This window comes from Cygnus atratus, chromosome 1 (genome assembly GCF_013377495.2).
Source record: "Cygnus atratus isolate AKBS03 ecotype Queensland, Australia chromosome 1, CAtr_DNAZoo_HiC_assembly, whole genome shotgun sequence".
In the NCBI taxonomy this organism is placed as follows: Eukaryota; Metazoa; Chordata; class Aves; order Anseriformes; family Anatidae; genus Cygnus; species Cygnus atratus.
The window spans coordinates 164340530-164359641 of NC_066362.1; positions in this window are offsets into that span (position 1 = coordinate 164340530).

Here is a 19112-nt window from a genome sequence, read left to right on the forward strand (position 1 = left end):
CCCATTACACTACATGTCCATGCCAGGATCAGTCCCATCACTGGGGCATGCTCATTTTTGGGTTGGAGGCCAACACACAGGAATTTGGTGGAGATTAGTGTGTGGGCAATGACGAGGTGTGCCAGGTTCCTCTGCCTGCTTGCCTGCTGCACCATCTAGGGCTCTGCTAACCCTTGGTCCCAATGAGGCATATTCAAAGCCCTCTGACAGTCCCACATGCGGATGTGCTGCCAGGCTGTGTTGAAGAGAAAGGAGGTCCCTGTGTCCTGTGGAGGTTTCACCTGGAGTTTGAGCTATATAGAAGAGGGAAAGGGGTGGTAGTCAATGGCTTCTGCTGGCTCAGTGACTGCAGTGTTTTATGCAGGACGGTGGGAGCGTTTCCTTGGAAGGGAAGGGAAGGGAAGGGAAGGGAAGGGGAAGGGGAAGGGAAGGGAAGGGAAGGGAAGGGAAGGGAAGGGAAGGGAAGGGAAGGGAAGGGAAGGGAAGGGAAGGGAAGGGAAGGGAAGGGAAGGGAAGGGAAGGGAAGGGAAGGGAAGGGAAGGGAAGGGAAGGGAAGGGAAGGGAAGGGAAGGGAAGGGGAGGGGAGGGGAGGGGAGGGGAGGGGAGGGATGGGGAGGGAAGGGGAGGGAAGGGGAGGGAAGGGAAGGGAAGGAAGGGAAAGATGAATTATTCCTTACATTATTATTATTATTATTATTATTATTATTATTAAAGAAACAAAAGAATTTGTTATTATCCTATAAAGATATGTTAGTGTGAAGAAGCCATTCAGCGTTAAATGTGCCTAGAGCATTTAAGGAAACTGATGATTTCTGTACCTCTACAGTATTTGCTTCTCTAGGAAAGGAGATTGTCTTTGTTTCTATAATTTTGCTAATGGTAGGCAGTGTCATATAGCCATGGCACCTTCTATGGCTGTCTTTGATTTTCTTTTATGGTCCACTAACTGCTTCGTTTCCCGTAGTTCATACTTTTTTGTTACATAGAAGGTTAACTACTGAAAAACAAGATCTTCAAATGTAAAATTGTACTGTCAACAGTAGATTCATTTCAGGAACTATGGTATAAGACAGTATTGTGAGAAACTCTGGCATCTGTAAAGGCAAAGCTGAATGTTTACATCACTTAGGTGCCTTTTCTTCTAGGTGCTACTCTTTCTCTAATCTCAGGAGCAGCAGAAGTACATCCCTGCTTCTCTGAATGTAGACTGCAATATAGTAGAAAAAAACCATGTACTTACTGAGGTAATTGTGAAAAGAGACAAAGAAGATCTTTCCAGTATTTTCAAATAAGCCAGAATGCTCCAAATGACTCCGTGCCTGCAAGGATAAATTTGATGTTATACTTTGTTATCTAACATTGGCCACAGACTTAAACAATGAAATGAGATGGCACTGTAATGAAATTTGACTAGTCTCCTTGAAGCCACAGAAGAACTGCGACTATTAAAAGAATTGCAAGGGAGAAAGAAAAATTATCTCTGGACAGACATTTGTATATTAGGTGGTGATTTTTCTACAGATGCAGTAATTACAATTTTAATTCATGCATGAAGAAAAGGAGGGAGCGCAGATTACTTCTGTCAAAATAGTTCTGAATACTGTGAATACTGTGAAGCTGTTAATGAGTTATGTTCCCTTGGAGGAAATGTTAACATGTCTTTTTCTTTAGAGTTATTTTGCTCTACTCCCTTGTTATCTTGTAGAAAATGTTGATTGTCATTCAAGTTTCAAAATAAGAATATAATGAGTATGTAGGATTTCAGAAAGAAAACACAAAACGAAAGACAAGCAAAGCCTTTTAGCTGAAAGTATTTTTTTTTCATTCTTCAAAAGTACTTCGGTTGTTCCGAAAAGTATCTGTAAAACTGCGCTTATCTTGCCACATACCTTAATCACAAGATAATGAACTGTGCTGAGTGGTGACATGCATCAGTAGCTCCATTATAACATTATAATGCAATGCTGTTAATGCATTTTGCTGCAGTGCAGAACATTACTCCTAATGGAAATAATGTCATGATTTGTTGTGTTGTCTATCCCAGGTTTTGCTAGAGCACTTGAGCACTTAATAGACTGACAGAATACTTGGGTGTGTGATGGAATCAAGAGTTCACAACCAAACAAAGGATAGGAGAACTAGGGGAAATGCTCACTATTTTGTGACAATTTACTCCAAATAGAATGACATTAAAAATCTGAACAACTTTCCTGGAGAATTATGAGAAAGTCATTTGTTAGAAATGGAAAAACATCTGGTATTTTAATAAGAATCAAAAAGAACTGAAGAGCATGAAATTACTTTCTTATCTAATAAGACATTTATGTATTTTCTTCCTTCTTTTATTAAATATGTTCTACAGAATCATACATCAACATATTTTGGGAGCGAAAGAAAAAGGCTCTTAGGTTGGGATTTTGCTACACTGATTGAGAAAGTGATGTTAGTAACTTCTATAACAGGGTCTGTTCCCAATAAGAAGACACCCAGTGCATGAAAACCCTGCCCTAGTCCTTTCCAGTGACAGTGCCATATTGATCCAGCATCAACATGTAAGATATGTAATGCAAGATTAACTCATTCTTGGTGCTACAGGATGATCAAAATGAGAATATCTGTATTGATTGCTGTTTCCTGTTAATACATAGGATGTTCAACAGTGGTTATGACTAAACAGTACCAATGCAGATACAATGCATGAGCTTCCCCGTTACTTTGAGGTATCAGATATTCATCAGTCTGGGTTAGAAAAAATAATATTTTCAATCTTGCATTATTGCAAACTTAGGTTTAATGCAATTCATATTTATTTAATTTTTTTTTGCAAATGGAAATGGAACACTGGGTGAGCTGTCCTGTTATGTATTAATTTCTGTATTATTGTGTTAGAAGAGGAAAAGTTGATTTTTTTACTCCTGTATTTTCTCTATTGCAATCATAATGTCTATTTTTATTTTTATTTTTAGTTGATCCAACATGATTACAAATGTAGGGAATTACTTGGTCCTTGTTTCCCAGCAGTACTCAGAGCTAGCATTATACTATAGACTCTAAAGTGAGCCTATATTGAGGATTATTTGAAGTTCTCTATGAGAATGAGCTATAGATGTCTTCAGCTTATTTATTTTTCAGAATTAAACCAGTGTTTTACTGGCATTTTTCAGATCTATGCCTTCGAATTTTTCCCCTAAGGAAATTAATACTTCAAATGAAAGTAAACAACATTTTACTGTGTTCCAGTTTCACTTAGTAACAAAAGTGCTGATTCCACTTGAATCAACAAGCAACTAATGAAAATAAACTGATTATCAGAAAACACCATCTTTAAAAGACATCAGAATATAATGGCTAAAGATTTGAAGTAACAATGATTGTAAATTGGAATTCCCTGGACTGCTACTATAGAAATTATGTTAATTTTTAAAATAAGGGTAGAATATGAATTGACCTAGAAAAGACTGAATATAGATTACATTTTGCTTTTGATCATTTATTCAAGAAAAAGCAGCTATTCAGATAAGAATGAAGAATCATTTAGAAATCCAAGCAGAATTTCTTGTTTTGTGGTTGCTAAATAAAGAAGGGGAAATATACATTAAAGAATGCTATAATTATACATTTTGCATAGCTCTTCTAAAACCATTTGCACCATCTTTAAGGCAATGTGTAACATAAAGCTGATTCCTTTGCAGTTCCAGCTTCCAATTTACTTGCATGTTACTAAAATTGCTTTCATTTCTTTCACACGAATTTCTTTTTATAAACAGACATGGGACTCTGCAGATTGAATTACTCTCACTAACTACAAAGTTGGCACAATGTACACTTCAACATTGCTTATCTGAAAGACTTCTCATCCAAAGACATTCAGCCTGAAGAAATCTTCTCTGCGTGAATGTACTGCAGATACTGAAAACTACCCTCCACCAAGCTCCAAAGATTGTTAATTGCAATAAAATTAATCAGTATTAGTTATTGAAACAGTATTTTTCACTGTTCACTATTGTCACAAATATTTGTGTGTAATCCAGAAGTATATCATCAATGACAGATAAAGGAAGGCCAGAAACATTTCCATAAGTAAAAATGGGTCTAGAAAAGAGTATTTTAAAGCAATGAGATAGAACGAAGTAAGGTCCTATTTGCTTATCATGGAAAATGACAGTGCAACTCTTTGAAATACCAGTATATCATACAATAAAGCTATCACAGGCATTGCAGTTGTTTGGCTTAATTCAGGTCCCTAAACACAGCAAAATGGGGGTATCTGAGCTGCTCTGGGTACCCTGCCTGGCCTTGGTTGCTTGCCACAGGCAGGTGAAGGTCTCCAGTATATCCTGCAGTACCCCTGGGGGACCCCATGTGTATGTCTAAGGACACTGTAACCTTGTGTTCAGGCAGCTCAGCTAAGCTTCCATGTCTTAACTCCCAAGCCGACATCAAATAATCACAGGAACTAAGTAAGGAGAACAGTGAGAAGAGAACAGTAACATTGAAAACTGAAGAAGGAACACCGTATTGGGTTGCACATACCTTACAGTTCTCTTACAATTATTGTCTGCCTTCTTTGTCAGTGAGATGCCAACGTTTTACTTATTTGCTCACTCTCTCATTTCTCTGCCTCTGAAAACCTTGCTTTATTTAGTTACTCTTTGAAATATTAAAAATAACTATATCTTCTGGAAAATAAGAAACAACAGATTTTTCAGCTTACAGAGAATACATATCTGTCCCAGTAACATCCTTATCACTGTCTCTGTAATGTTTCCTTAATTTCTATTGCAATTTATATTCTCTTGTTATATATATGTGTGACCCTTCTGTACCAGCAATAAAGCACATGAGTTTTAACAACATTAAGGTGTTTGAATGCTTTGCTAATACCAAACAGAGTAAATGATGCAGTCAGAATAGTTTTCTTTTATTCTACAAAAGGTGTAAGAAGGTTTCTGTCAAAAAAAATCATATTACCGTGAGACCATGAAACTGGGAACTAACATAATTGTATTTTTTAATACATCTGAATGTACGAAACTTTTGGAAAGATTCTCTCTGTGAAGCACAATAGGATGAACATTGTCACATCATTGTAAGCTGATAGAGACTCTGCCAGGATTTCAAAAGCTAAATTGGAAACAGATGTCTGCCCACACAAAGAAAATGATCTTATTAGTAAATGTTTCTTCTCATGATGACAAAAGTGAGACTTCATCCAAAGAAAAGAGAAATTGTGCATAGCAGAAGATGGACTATAGATTTCATTAGCAGAAGTGAAGGGAGCAGTTTTAGTCATTTAATTAAGAATTGTTGTATTATGGATGTTTTGAACAATTTGATGGAAGTATGGCAATCCACTCCCTCTTAGAATTACAATGTAAATCCTCTATATTTTCTTGCTAATTTGGGGGCATATTTGTTTTTCTTTTTAGGAGATTGATGGAAACTATTTTAAGATTACATGGTGATTGGAAATTCTGGAAGTAATGTAAATTCTTTTCTTTATACAATGTTCTTAAAGTAATGTTCTTAAGCAGAAATAATGTGCTCCCACAGTTAACAGTCTCAGCTGTTGATATCTTGCTTGGATGTGGTTAGAAAAGCTTTGGGGGATAATACAAATTCACTTTTATTTAGCCACAGCTTTGCTTCAAAAATGGTGTCCCCCATCGAAATCAAATTCAGTTTTAATAACAGTAATTATCACAATGGGAAATTCTGTAGCACTTTTCACAAGTGGACCCCAAAGTGCTTGGTAAGGATGAGTAGAGGATCGTTTACTGCATGTTACTGTCTTAGGTTGGGGCATATTGTTATGAATTTGAAACAGAAAAGTCTGTTCACAGCTGGTGCATATAAAATATTTCTTTTCAAGTAACAATAATGATCTTAAAGAATTTCAAGTGTTCACTCCCTAATGTAAAACCTTAAAAGCCTTTATGTAAGTGTGAATCCTCAGATGAACTAAATGGAAAGTTGTCCTTGACTCATGTCATGTAGAACATAGGAGCCCTAGCAAGGGGCTGTCAGGATAGATATTGAGGTCAAGGGGACTTTCAACATCAGCATGGAGAGTCTTGACAAAGAGTCCCAGCACTCCCAAACCCTTGATGTGATTCTCCTTCTTTCAACATCCTGTGTTTTTAATGTCTTACAGAGTGGTTTAGCTAAATCCAGATATTCTTCCCCATTAACTGAAAAGGAACTAGCTGCTGAAGTGCCTGAAACTCTAACTCAAATGGTACCTTTTTTCTTTTTGGCCCTGTTGCTGCCCTTTGTGTTGACCAGTAAAAGCAAGCTGTCTTGGGGGATCGAGTACCACCCCTTGCAGAGGCTGTAGGAGTGGCTGCTGCTGCTGCCGCCTCTTACTCCCTTCTCCTGGGATCTGGTGCACAGCTATGAATTCCTACTGTGACCCCACAAGCCATAATTAAAAAGACAATATCTAAAACTTTTCAGTGTGGAACAGCAGTATCAGAACGACAAAATATCAGCACCAAAAAATTCTAGACTTAGAGGTCTCCCAAGTGTCTTGACTTCCTGGTGAAGATTTGCATTTCAATGTATATTTTAGGCAAATGAATGTTGATTAAATATTTTAATGTATTGAATTTCAGGACATCTGGGATAAACAATGGAGCATCTTGAGGAAGGAGTTGGACAGAAAAAGGAAGAAAGGGAAGATTAATTAGAAAAGTTAAAGCAGCAGGAGGTCTTTGCAATCTGGCAGGTTCCATTTTTATGATATGTCCCCCATTTTTGTAGAGTATAGCTGATGTATTGTTGGAGAGAAGGACAGAAGAATTGAAGACAGCGTTCATTTCCACGTACTAAGTCTAGTGGCATAGATTAGCAATGTAATACATTCACTGCATTGAATTCAATTACATACACAAGAAACAATATTGTTGCTAGAAACATTACTACCTTGTTCTAAAACTTACAAAATGAACTGCAGCACCACTACATGCTTGTTACTCGTCTGACAAAAAAAAAAAAAAAAAGACGTAATTTTGACTGAGACATTATTCAAAATGTAGCTAAATGTGCCTCAGGAGAACACGCTTTAACAGCAGGAATATAATCACTCTCACTGGGTATTTTCACATCCAGTTTCTTTCTAAAACCAGCCAGCAGTATTGCACAATGTGTCAGGAACGAAGGGTTGTCAAATAAACAGCCAAGAACACAAAACCAAATGTGCACATGGGCACCCTGGAACATGGAGTTAAATTTTATTAATTGGCTGTCTAGTAGCTGGAAAAAGCTTCAGGTCAGTAAATGTGTAGCCAAAATTCTGTGTTCTGCCTTTTTTTTGTTTGTTTGTTTAATGTTTGAACATCAGTGAAAGCATCACTACAGTTTATCTTTTGGCAGATTTTTTGTTTGTTTTGTTTTGTTTTGTTTATTTGTTTGTTTTGAAATGAGTTGTTTAAGGTGAGGTAAAACGATACTGACGTTAATTGCCTGGTTATCTGCAACTGCTTCATGTGCACAGGAGGATAAGCAGAAACAAGGCTGCCTTTTCTCAGGTCAAGAGGGGAGAAAAGGTGAGGACAAACCACTTGCAACAACCTGCAGAAAGCAAGCGAGGAGACTGGTAGGAAGCATGACTGCTGCAGGGGTTGGTGCTTTAGGCTGACTGCAAGTCTCTGCTCCCTCAGTACAGCAGCATTCCCCTAGAAAACAACTAATCTCACATGAACAGCCCCAAACCAATATCTAGAGGAGAGCTAAGAAACAAAATCTATGTGGAAGAGCTGATACTCTGTTAGTAAAGGAATAATTTTCACCCAGGTGATCCAGCAATAGGCTGCTTACTATACTGACTTCATTCCCTCCTACCCCTGGCATGTTCTTCCCACTTAGCACAGTATCTAAAGCAGTTCTGGAGGTTTTTTGATGAGTTCTGCAGGTTTTTGATGAGCTTAAGAGCTTGTCATATCTCCAAGATTCCTTTCTACCCTCCCTGTTTTAGTCATCTTGTCTACTGTTCCCTTCATGAAAATCTGATCCAAAATGATATGAGAAGGGAGTTTCCAACCCAGATAAAATTACTTTTTATTGAGCAATAACTTTCACCCATCCATTATGTCATACGTACCACTAGCACAAATGATTCTCTTGATTCTACTTTCTACATCTTGGAGAAATGAATTTCTCCAGATTGAATGAAACTTTGACAGGCCATCCATTTTTATAGATGGCATTTTTAAAGTGAAAATAGAAGCTGCAAGCAATCATTTAACTCATGTATATATTTGTGCACCATGAAGAGGAGGGTGGTTTAGCCATCATAGCATCTCACATCTTGTAAACTGAAAGATGAAAAAGTCAGCTAATATAACATTTTATTGCACAAGCAAGCATCTTCATCTCCTTAGTTTAGAATAAAAATAATTTTAGATTTTAGAATCCCTTTCTGCTTCCAGCACAGGCTGTCACGGAATGTCAGAATTGGCATAGCAGAATGAAATACTCTGAATGGAAACAAATATATTCTTCCATTCTCATAAGATCAAATATTTGTAGTCAATACAATATTTTTCATAAACATATAAGATATGACCATTATAGGCTGTGTGGACAGCTTCTTATGCCATGCCTAACTCTTACTGTGCTCTAAATCTGTATTGACCTTAATTTTGCAGTGTAAGAGTCTACACATCAGCTGTGGGCTCAGTTTGGTTGTAGGATATTCAAAGACATCTCAAATAGCACTAGAAATCCATATTTAGAGAGCTGCACGGAGCCAAGTGGAGTCTTCAGAGTTATTTATCTGACTAAACCTATCTACTTTAGGATGAGCTGAATAACTCTCTAGACCCACTGACTGAATTAGCTGGATTTCCATTGACTATGAGGAGCTTAGACACCCTCTTCTCTTGTGAAGACATACATTACAGGCAACTAAATCAGGTATCTGGACCTGGTATTAAACCTAGAGCTGAATTCCGTTTTTCTCCTGAGCTGAATTAGTTCTGAGAAGGATTTGGATTCTTTAAAATCAATCAATCAATCAATGAAAATGGTGGTTTAGTAGACAAGGCTCGTGAGGAAAGACTTGATGGAATTGTTCAGTCTGGAAAAGTCCAAAGGGCACAATAATGGTCTTCAAATAGTTTTTTTTTTTTTTTTTTTTTTTGCAGAAATGGCAGTTGTAAATTATTTCTCATGTACACTAAGAGTAAAGGGAAGAATTTCAGTAAAGGAAAATGTAGTTTGGGTCTTAAAAGAGGAATTTCTAATCATAAGGATGGTGAAGTGCTGATGTACACAGCCTGGGGCAGTTGTAGAATTGCAGTCTCTTGTGTTTTTAAAGAATAGGCTAGACAAACATTTCCAGGAATTATATTGGTGTAATTGAATGTGCCTGGGGGCCACAAGCTCTGCCAGGTGAGCTTTACATCTCTTCAAGCACTGTTTTCTCCAGTTAATTTCTTCTAGTTTTTAATCTCAAACTGCTCACTACTGAACAGGATACATCAATAAAATATCTGCTTTAATTTTAACTATACTTCTTTTAAGGTGAAGAAGCAGTACATATGCAAGACCAGGCAGCAATGACTAAAATACCAAGCCACTGAAGAGGTACTGAAAGAAATACCTTGAAGAATACTTATCTTAATGGAAAGGGAAATACAGCTGTAAGCAATAAGTAACTAAAAGCTGCCAGTCACATGCTTTATTTATTTATTTAAAATAATACTTTTTTTTTTTTTCCCTAACAAGGAGAAACACTTGTAGCAGAGTGGAGTGTGATTCAAAGTAGAGGAGCACACTACTGGTCTTATTGTACATTCACTTCTATCTCAGTGATTCTTCTCCTTCCCAAGTATCAACAGCACTTGTCTTTGCTCTGTTGTTGCAGGGCATTATTGCTGAAAGCTCCTATGGATGGCAGTGAGGTAATTAACTGGAGCAAGGATGTAATAGTCTCTTGTACCAAACCACTGGAAAACTGAAGCAAAGAGCTAGTCTTTGACAGGCACAAAGTCACATTATCACTGCCTGTAGCTGTCTAAGGAGGGAGGGATGTTGTCACAGATGCTTGCTCTACTTTCAAAGCAAGGATTGATATAAAATTTTAAATACAAAGTTTCCTGCTATGTCTTCTTTCACCATAACTGTAAAGACATTTAGAGTTGAGATTGGGCTCTGGATTGTATTTTGCCTTTGGTGGAAATTAGCACAAAATTCAAATGGTTGAAATGTTAAATACACTATCTTTGCTGGAATGTCTGCTCTGGTCTCTTCACAGCTCCAGTGAGCCTAGAGATGGGAACACTAAACTGAAGTGACTTTGGAAAGTGGTTTTTCTGGAAAAGATGTCAAGTGCCAAAATAGACAAGAGAACAGGAGCTCTTGACTGACCTCCCTCTTTAGGGCACAAATTCCCTTTCAAAACCACTACAGTTTTAGTTACTTAAAATAAATTTAAAAACAAACAAACAAACAAAACAATGCATCTTTATGACCAATATTTTAAGTCAAGGTGGTTTGTGCTCTCATTGCAGCTCATGGTGACAGAATTAATTGCTTTGTTTAACACAGGCTTCTTTTAGGAGCTGGTAAGAGAAAATGGAACATTTCCAGCTCTGAACATAAGCTATTGCTGTGTTATGGGAAGGAGGAGTGGGCAGAGCTGAAAGAAGAGACATTGATATTAGCTGGGAGAAAAAGGGAGAGGGCAGCAGAGGAGAAAGTTATTAAGACCACAAACAGTAAGTGATTGGAAAGTGAGAGAGCAGTGCCGGGAGCTAATAGGCAATTACCTATCAGCCTCTGGGTGAGGGTTTACACCTTCGGTTTCTTGGGATAATCTCATGTGCAGCCAGTGAGAGGATATTGAACCCCATGATCTCAGGGGAGAGCTGTGTCATGAGGAGCCAGGGACCTTCCTGGCTCACAAACAGCATGAAGGGACTGGAGCAGGGGGCTGCATTGCTGACTCAGGCATGAACATTTGCACTGCCTTGGGGGGGGGGGGGGGGGGGGGAAGGCAACTGCAGTCTAATTGTTAGTGCAGAGTCAGTGCCCCAAACTGTAAGAAAGACAGCAATGTCAGTGATTAGTATCTGCACCTCCTGTGCTCTGTGCTTCTAAGGAGTGTCACCAGGAGGATAAATCTAAACTCTCCTTTAGAAGCAAGTGTGGCTGGGCTCTCTGGGTCCTCCAGCCCACCATGCTCCGGCTGAGGGAGCTCCATCACACGGAGCAAACATCTGCAGTAAGGACGTAGCACTGGATCTCCAAATCATTTCGGCAGCTGGGCATCAGTGCCAAGCTAGAGGAGAGTTCCAGTTTCCAAGCCAGGTTTCTATTATTTGGCTGGCAGCTGGATCCTTGAGTCAAAGCGGACTGTTAGCACTGCTGGCGGCAGAGAGAAAACCACGGCAGGGCTGAACCGTTTAGGCTAGTGAATGGTAAGAAAGGAGTCTATAGTGGTTTCAGTTCATTATAAACAAAATTAGCACATATTTCTTTGCTCATATTAGTACATTATCTACTTATAAAAAATAATCATCTAAAAGTAATTATTCATGATTCTATATTCCTTACTTGAAAATATAGATGATACTAGAGTTAAGCAGAAGTAGTAAAATAATACAGATGTATAGATACAGCTAACTACAAATAAGGCAGAATATATATATATATATTATTATTTCTTCTCTCCAAATCTTGAATCTGGAGCTGCTATCTCTTGTTGGGAAATGGTCTGTGTGAATCCACAAGAGGAAATAAAACGCATCAGTAATGTAACTGTCTCAGCTGTCATTTCATTCAAACACTCTGCAGGAGAGGGTGGTATCCAGTAAGCAGAAATCACTTCAAGTTCACAGCAGAGACATAAATGTGACACAGCTAGTGAATTTACTAGCTTTATTAGGGACATTCCCAGAAGTCCACACATCCATGTAACACTGGGCTATTTCAAAGATGTGAGTGTTACTAAGTAATGGGTTGTTTATAGGCGTTTAAACTCTCCAGTTCATTGACAGCCCTTCTGCAGAAAACATCTGTAACTACAAATATCAAGGAAAATATGGGAATTTGTTCTTTTATGAGCCTGTCACAAGAACTGGCTGTGTTTTGCAGAGGAGCTCATACAACAATGTGCTTATTAGTTACTGCTGGCTATTATATTACACAAAAGCCAACATTACGTAAGGTTTGGTCAGAGCGCAGGTGCTGGCAGGAGCAGGCTCTGGCAGGCTCCCTTCCTGTGCAAACACTGCACAACAGGGAGCCCAGCTGCATCTGCTATTTAAGTTTGACTGATCAGTACCATGTAACACTAGTCCCCTGGTATGTGGCTTGCTTTGGCTTGCTCTTTCTGGGGAGCCTTTAAGTCTTTCTTTCCCAAGCTGGGCCACTTCCAATGTGGGCAGTAGTTGCAAGGGATTATCTGTAGCACTGGTTTAGGGTAGGGGCTACCGTGCTGGCCAACACTTGCCTCCATGGCCATAGGACCATTGTGCTCCTTGTGCTCCTGTACTTCCCTGACATAGTATTGGCTGATCTGGAGCCAGTCTCTGGATTTGTACAACATTGATGACTGCTCTCAACAGCAATAGCAACACCTCTGAAATATGCCTGTTTTGTCCTCAGTCTCCCCATGATGGTCTCTCCATCCCGAACATAGCACCCATAGATGGTCTCCAGTGGCATACACCAGACAGTCTGCTGACCATGCTTGGATGGGATTCAAAACTGATTTGGAGAGATATTCTTCCCTTCTGTGAAGGGAAGGTCACAACTAACATTCTTTTGGTCAGGAAAAAGAGGGAAAGTATGGAATTTCAATTTTTTTCACCTACACAACTGGGGCCTGGAGCCGCCACACAAGACCTTTCCTTTTATGAGAGCAGCTAACTCAGGAGAGTGACTCCTTCATAGACGATTGCCATGCAAAGACTGTCAAACTGTGGGAGAAGGTCTGGATGCAAAAATTCCTTCTTATTCCTCACCTTTTTCTGCACTCATGAGTAATGATTCATCTCGCCTAACTTAAGCCATCTAGGATTTAGTCATCTAGGTGTAAACTAGATATCTAGGCTCCTTCTACAGTCAGTGGACAGACACAGGCACTTTGCAGTGGTGATTCATCCCACCCAAGGTAGATGTCTAAAGTAGGTGTAACTGAGTCATCATCTGGAAATGCCTCTTATTTCATTAACCATAGACAGAGACTAAGTAATTAGCAGGAGAATGCCTATATGGGGATGGAGTGGGGGAAGAAATCATATAACAACCCTTAAATCCACCAGTAACAGCAGTTAAAAATTCACCTAAACTTCAGAGATCCTATTCAGTCTTTCAAAACTCGTAATGATGCTGAAGTCCTACGTTCACTTTTGGGTACCAAAGTTTAAGTAACATGAACCTCAATCCAAGATAATACCAGAAAAGGCCAACAAAAAGGGTCAGTCTTCAAACGTGACCTACGGGGAAATTGAAAGCTGTGTATGTCTGCATGTGCTTGTTTTACCAGGCAAACACACCATATTAATAAAAAGATTAAGAGTTTTCAGAATACTTCCAGTCATGTCAGGGCTTCATCATCAGAAAACTGAAAAGCATTGTTATTTAGTTTATTTTTTTACTATTTTATTTCAGATTAGGTAATTTAGAGAGATTAATAATTCCCTTTAGGTCTCATTGAGCTCCTGCTGAGTGTCTATTCCGGCATTTATTTATGAGTCATAAGAAACCTGGCAAGACAACTAACCAAGCAATTGTGCAGGAATGTGACTGTGTTTTGGATGTTATTTGAATGCATATATAGTATACAAACAAACTAGTACTTACTTGCCCTGTTCTTATGCTATTCCCTCTCCTGTTCCTGATTCTTGCCTCAATTGGGTAAATTAGTCAGGGCTATTTGAGCCTAGTTTTGCAGATATAAGGATTTTGCAGAAAGGACATAATGATAGTCAGGAAAGCTTAATCTAGTAAGAACTTTGCACTCCATAGCATTTTGTGACTTATTGCAATGAATTTATTATTCTCAGGGTGAAAGATTATTGTTAAGTAGGTAAAAGATCTATGATTCACCCAAAGTGTGGATTACCAAGTCCATTTTGATTTACTCACAGAATGAACCCATGAATGAATTGGCTGGACAGTACTTCATTTACTTCCAGAATTTATTTCTGGAGAGTATAAAATTAAAATTATTGCATCTGCCTCACTATAATTGATGTAATTTATTTGATTTTCTTGGAGTTTGCTGAACTATTTTTCACCAGCTTAAGAAGTCACAACCAGAAACTAGTCTGTTATAAGAAATTAAATCATGAGCTTTGGGAAATAACTTTGATATCAGTTAGCAAAAGTGACAAGTTCCAAGGAATTGTATAGTTGCAGGTGATATCAGTTTCTCTGGTATTGTTGTCATTGCTGCAATGGGCTAAGGGCATCAGCAAGACAAGGTTTCTAGGTAAAGGTAATATTTGATTTATTTTTTGCTGATTTGCCACTTTGAAATGTTGCATGGTTTATTGGGACCAGTGTTATAAGCTCTTTCCATGCTCACGGAATATATCTAGTGAGACAAAAACAGCCAGTTTTTAAAGACTCAAAACTAGACTTCTAAAAATTCTTGGATTTAAAACGTTGAATCCCTGAGCTAATTAAAAAAAAAAAAAGTGGAGGCAAAAGACAGATAAATTATCAGTTGTATATTCTGGTGTTTACAGAAGTCAAGCTGGATGTGAACTCATTTTGTTAAATTCCTGCATCTGATGAATACTCAGTATTTCAATTACATTGAATATTTAGTATTTATGATTAATAGCTATAGGTTATAGGAATCAATCCACCCAACTCTGCAAGATACTACAGAATATGGTCCCATTTGGACCAAATCTGCCTTAATTAAAATATCCCATCCTGACCTGAGGGGAGAGAGAATCCACTGTAGCCCTTGGCAAACAGCTTGGTTAATCAGATGAATGAATCAAATGAATCAATGAATCAAATGATTCACTCAATGAATCAAATTCACTCTATTTTAAATTTGAATTTGTCTGAATTCAAATTCCAAATGTTGGATTTTATTATACATTTACCTTATATTTATATTAACCAAAAATCCTTCTGCAAAAATATTATTCATCATATTGATTCAAACTTAAATGAAGTTACAGGCTTATTTTCAAAACATCAAACAGATAGAGTACCTGGAATTTTTCACTTAAAAAGTATAGAAAACACTTTTTTTTTTCTAGCTCTTCTTTGAACACAGATTCAAATGGCCTTCTTCCACCATACTTATCAGAACCAAATCCATTATTCTGAGCATGTTTTCCCCATAAAAGACCCAGAGGTAAGGTAATAAATCTTCTGTGTTCTGACTTGAGGTTTTTTTTTTTTTCTTTTAAGCTTTCATAGATTATGTTAGTCCCTTCTCTAAAAAACATGAACCCATAATTCCTAGCTCCCAGGAAAACACCCTAAACATCTTCAATGCTATACAGTTTCTTCTAAGGCTACTGGAAGGTAAAGTAGAGAGTATGAGGTACACTTACCTTGTATTTGTTTCACTTTGCCTGCACAGTTTAACTGGTAAAAGGGACGGTAGTAGGGCCGTGGCCCTATGATCTATGTGTACAAAACATTTTATGATAGTTGTAAAGTGAATTAGTGACCAGAGTTCAAATCTCATCCCTTCCAGGTATGGCACTCTGAACACTGCACTTACAGATTCATAGTTCTTAGTTATTGGGAATTGGATGTATTTCACTCTATGCCGCTACTGTATCAATCACTCAAATCACTTTGGTGTGACTTATACACCAAATCTTTCAAAAGAAAGATTGTCTATTTATATCGATTTTTTGTGCGTGTGTCTGTGCAAATACCAAAGCAAGTGAAGTGGAAAACAAAGGTGGATATATGTCTGGTAAATTACACCAAGAGCAAGAAAATGAAATAACCCACTATGATTAGCTTTGGTAGCTGACAGCACTTGAAAATAGCTGCAACACATAGGCAACTGAACTTTGCTTATCATTTATTGAAGCAAAAGAATGGTACTTAGAGAGTAAAATTAAGAGATTTTGATATACTCTCCAGTAAATTTTAGAAGCAAAAACTCCACCCCTTCCATGTGGTTAAGGGTTAGAGAAAAATGATCTCCTCCTTCTGAAGGAAGTGTAAATGTGAAGTACTGTAATTTCAAAAGAGTTCTGCACAAATCCTCATGCAGCTCTGGACTGGCAGATACTGAACTCTCCCAAACACAGGAGGAAACAGGAGCGTCTCATGGGGTGACAGTTTCTTGCCTGCTTAGCCTAGTCCTCGCCTGCAGTTTGCAGCAAGTACCTCAGGTGCACTAGCAGGGATTTCAGCTGGGTTTGACCTTTGCATCTGCTTTCTTTCCGCTTTCTGTGATCTGCCCAAGAGGCAAGTCTCCTACCACAGCATGTACACAATATAAGGCAAAACACTGTGGAAATGACACTGTTCATCTTTTTCTCCATCCCAGAGCACAGGCACCACTACTTTTTCCATTTCCCAGATGCTATCTGGCTTTTATATTTATTTAAAAATGGATTTTAGATCATTTTGGGTAGTCCTTCTCTAAAACAAAGATTTTGCTGCACCTTGTCTCTGTCAGAGCTCTAGCCCCAGATGGACAAATGAGCGTTCAGAGTAATAACTCTGAAGCACAGACCTCTAAGAAAGCTGTTTTAATAATAACCATACTGACTCCAGAGACTGTAAGAAAGTCTCAATAACAAAATTCCAAGGAGAGTGTATAAAAACAGTATATTTTACTACAGGTATTCTGTGTGGCAAGTATACCAAGGTTTTGATCAGGTTTAATTATGAAGATCAATTCATTTCTGGCTTTGCTATAGTGATAATGCAGTCATCTGAAATTCCTGATAAAAAAGTTTTTATACCATTTTATACCAGCAGATGTATTCCAGAGTCACTAAAAGCAAATTAAGGGATTTTTAAAAACACACACACACACCACCACCACCACCAACAACAACAACAAACAAAACCATTATTAGGACTGGTTAATCTTTACATCTGCTGACAATAAGACGTGTCACCAATATGTTCAAAGGAAAATATGAATATCTCAAAAAATGACATTAAGCTGCTTTGTTGAACTAAATGTGAAGATGCCAAGAGCTTTTCTCAGGGCTAAAAGTGAGTGCTTTGCGTCTTATCCTAATAACCCAGTCCCATGGGGAAAAAGATCCTTTTCCTAGTCTAAGGAAAATATCAAACCCTCAATGAATGCTGACTCACTTCAGGACGGTGATTTTATAAAAGAAAAAAAAAAGTTATGAAAGGGAGACTAACCAAAAAAATTCATACATGAGATTAGAAAATCATAACCTATAAAGAGTAATACTTTAGACTAGCTATTTGAATGGCCAAAATAAGTTTGGCTTGTGATGGATTACAGGAGAGATTTTAGTGCACAGACTGGGTAGGATAAGACAAAAGATAACAGTTTTAAACTGAAAGAGGGCAGATTTAGATGAGATGTTAGGAGGAAATTCTTCACTCAGAGGATGGTGAGGCACTGGAACAGGTTCCCCAAAGAAGCTGTGGATGCCCCATCCCTGGAAGTGTTCAAGGCCGGGCTGGATGGGGTTTTGAGCAACCTGGTCTGGTGGGAGGTGTCCCTGGCAAGGGATTTGGAATTAGATGATCTTTAAGGTCCCTTCCAACCCAAACCATTCGATGATTCTATGACTGGTTTCTTATATGTCTTTTCAATTAATAACAGTAATATCCTTTACATGACACTTGTGCTAAAATACTGTTGTCCCTCTGACAAGCATCACCTGATTTCTAGGCCTTAAAATCAGCTTCTCTTTAGAGAGGAAATGTGTGGCAGTCTCCTTATATAAACCCTCAAATTACACATGCAATTGTGTAAAACACTTCTCCAGATTATTTGCCATGTGGCAGGTGGGCATGACCAAGTCACATCAGCGTTTCAGGAGCTCAGCTTACAGCAGCCTCTGTCTTGAAGCAGTGACTCTGCTTCCATTAATAGCCCCGTTGTAAAAAGTGTAAAAAAACAAATTCCTTTGCCATTTGAGCCCGTACTTTCCTACCCACTCACTCCAACCACCAAAACAGGCAGAGCACAACACGCCGAGGTGCACAGCGATTGCTGGCTGCCAGCCCGCAAGACCCCCTGAAAGAGCTTGTAACAGTGCCATCTAGTGACACCTGCCTCAAAAATACACCCACAGGCCGTCCAAATCCGCCCCCAAATCCCAGAGCGTGCTCCTTGCTGCATCACATCAGGCACACCTCGATGACGATTTGTACCCGTTGAGCACTGAGGTAAATGAACACCAACATCAACAGGTTGTACAGATGGCCCCCAAAGATGACCTCCTCCCAGTCCTAGACCTCCTTCCCTTTCATCTGTCCTCAGGTCTCAGTGCTTGGGTATCATCCACCCAGAAGGGGATGTTTACAAAGTACATGAAATTTTCAGATGTAAGTGCTGTATAGCTTTTAATGTTTATATATAGTGTATGTATTAGACCAGTTTCTTTCATGCCACCACCAAGAAAATGTCTTCATTACTTCAAGCACTGGATAATCATACTCATTGGGGGATTGCAGTCACCGAATAACCCCAAACAGTTGCCTCAGCCCTGCAAATGAAGCAGCATAAACTGTGGCACAGATGGACCAGGTGCTGAAGATGAAGTAGTACATTCGATTTGAAACATTTTCAGCTTCTCTATGTCTATGAAAATAAGATGATCCTATAAGAATTGATTGCTTAGAGAAATCATTAGCACTTAAATAAAGAAAAAAGGAAATGTGTTGCAAAGATTCAATGGCTAATATCTAATGCTTCCCTACAAACAGCTACAAAGCTGTTACCCAGCTTTGATTTCTTTGACCACAAGGTGCTGACATGCCTATGGATAAGTGTATCAGATGGGTTAATTACTCAGTCTTTGAAAGGCTCACCACGGTTTTTGGAATATCATCTTCTGATTGGAGGGCTCCTTTATTTGGTACCTCTAAAGACCTTATGTTACCTGTCATGTTAGATCTGTCTTCAAAGCCAGATGTGGAGAAAACAGATGGCACCATTACTTTTTTTC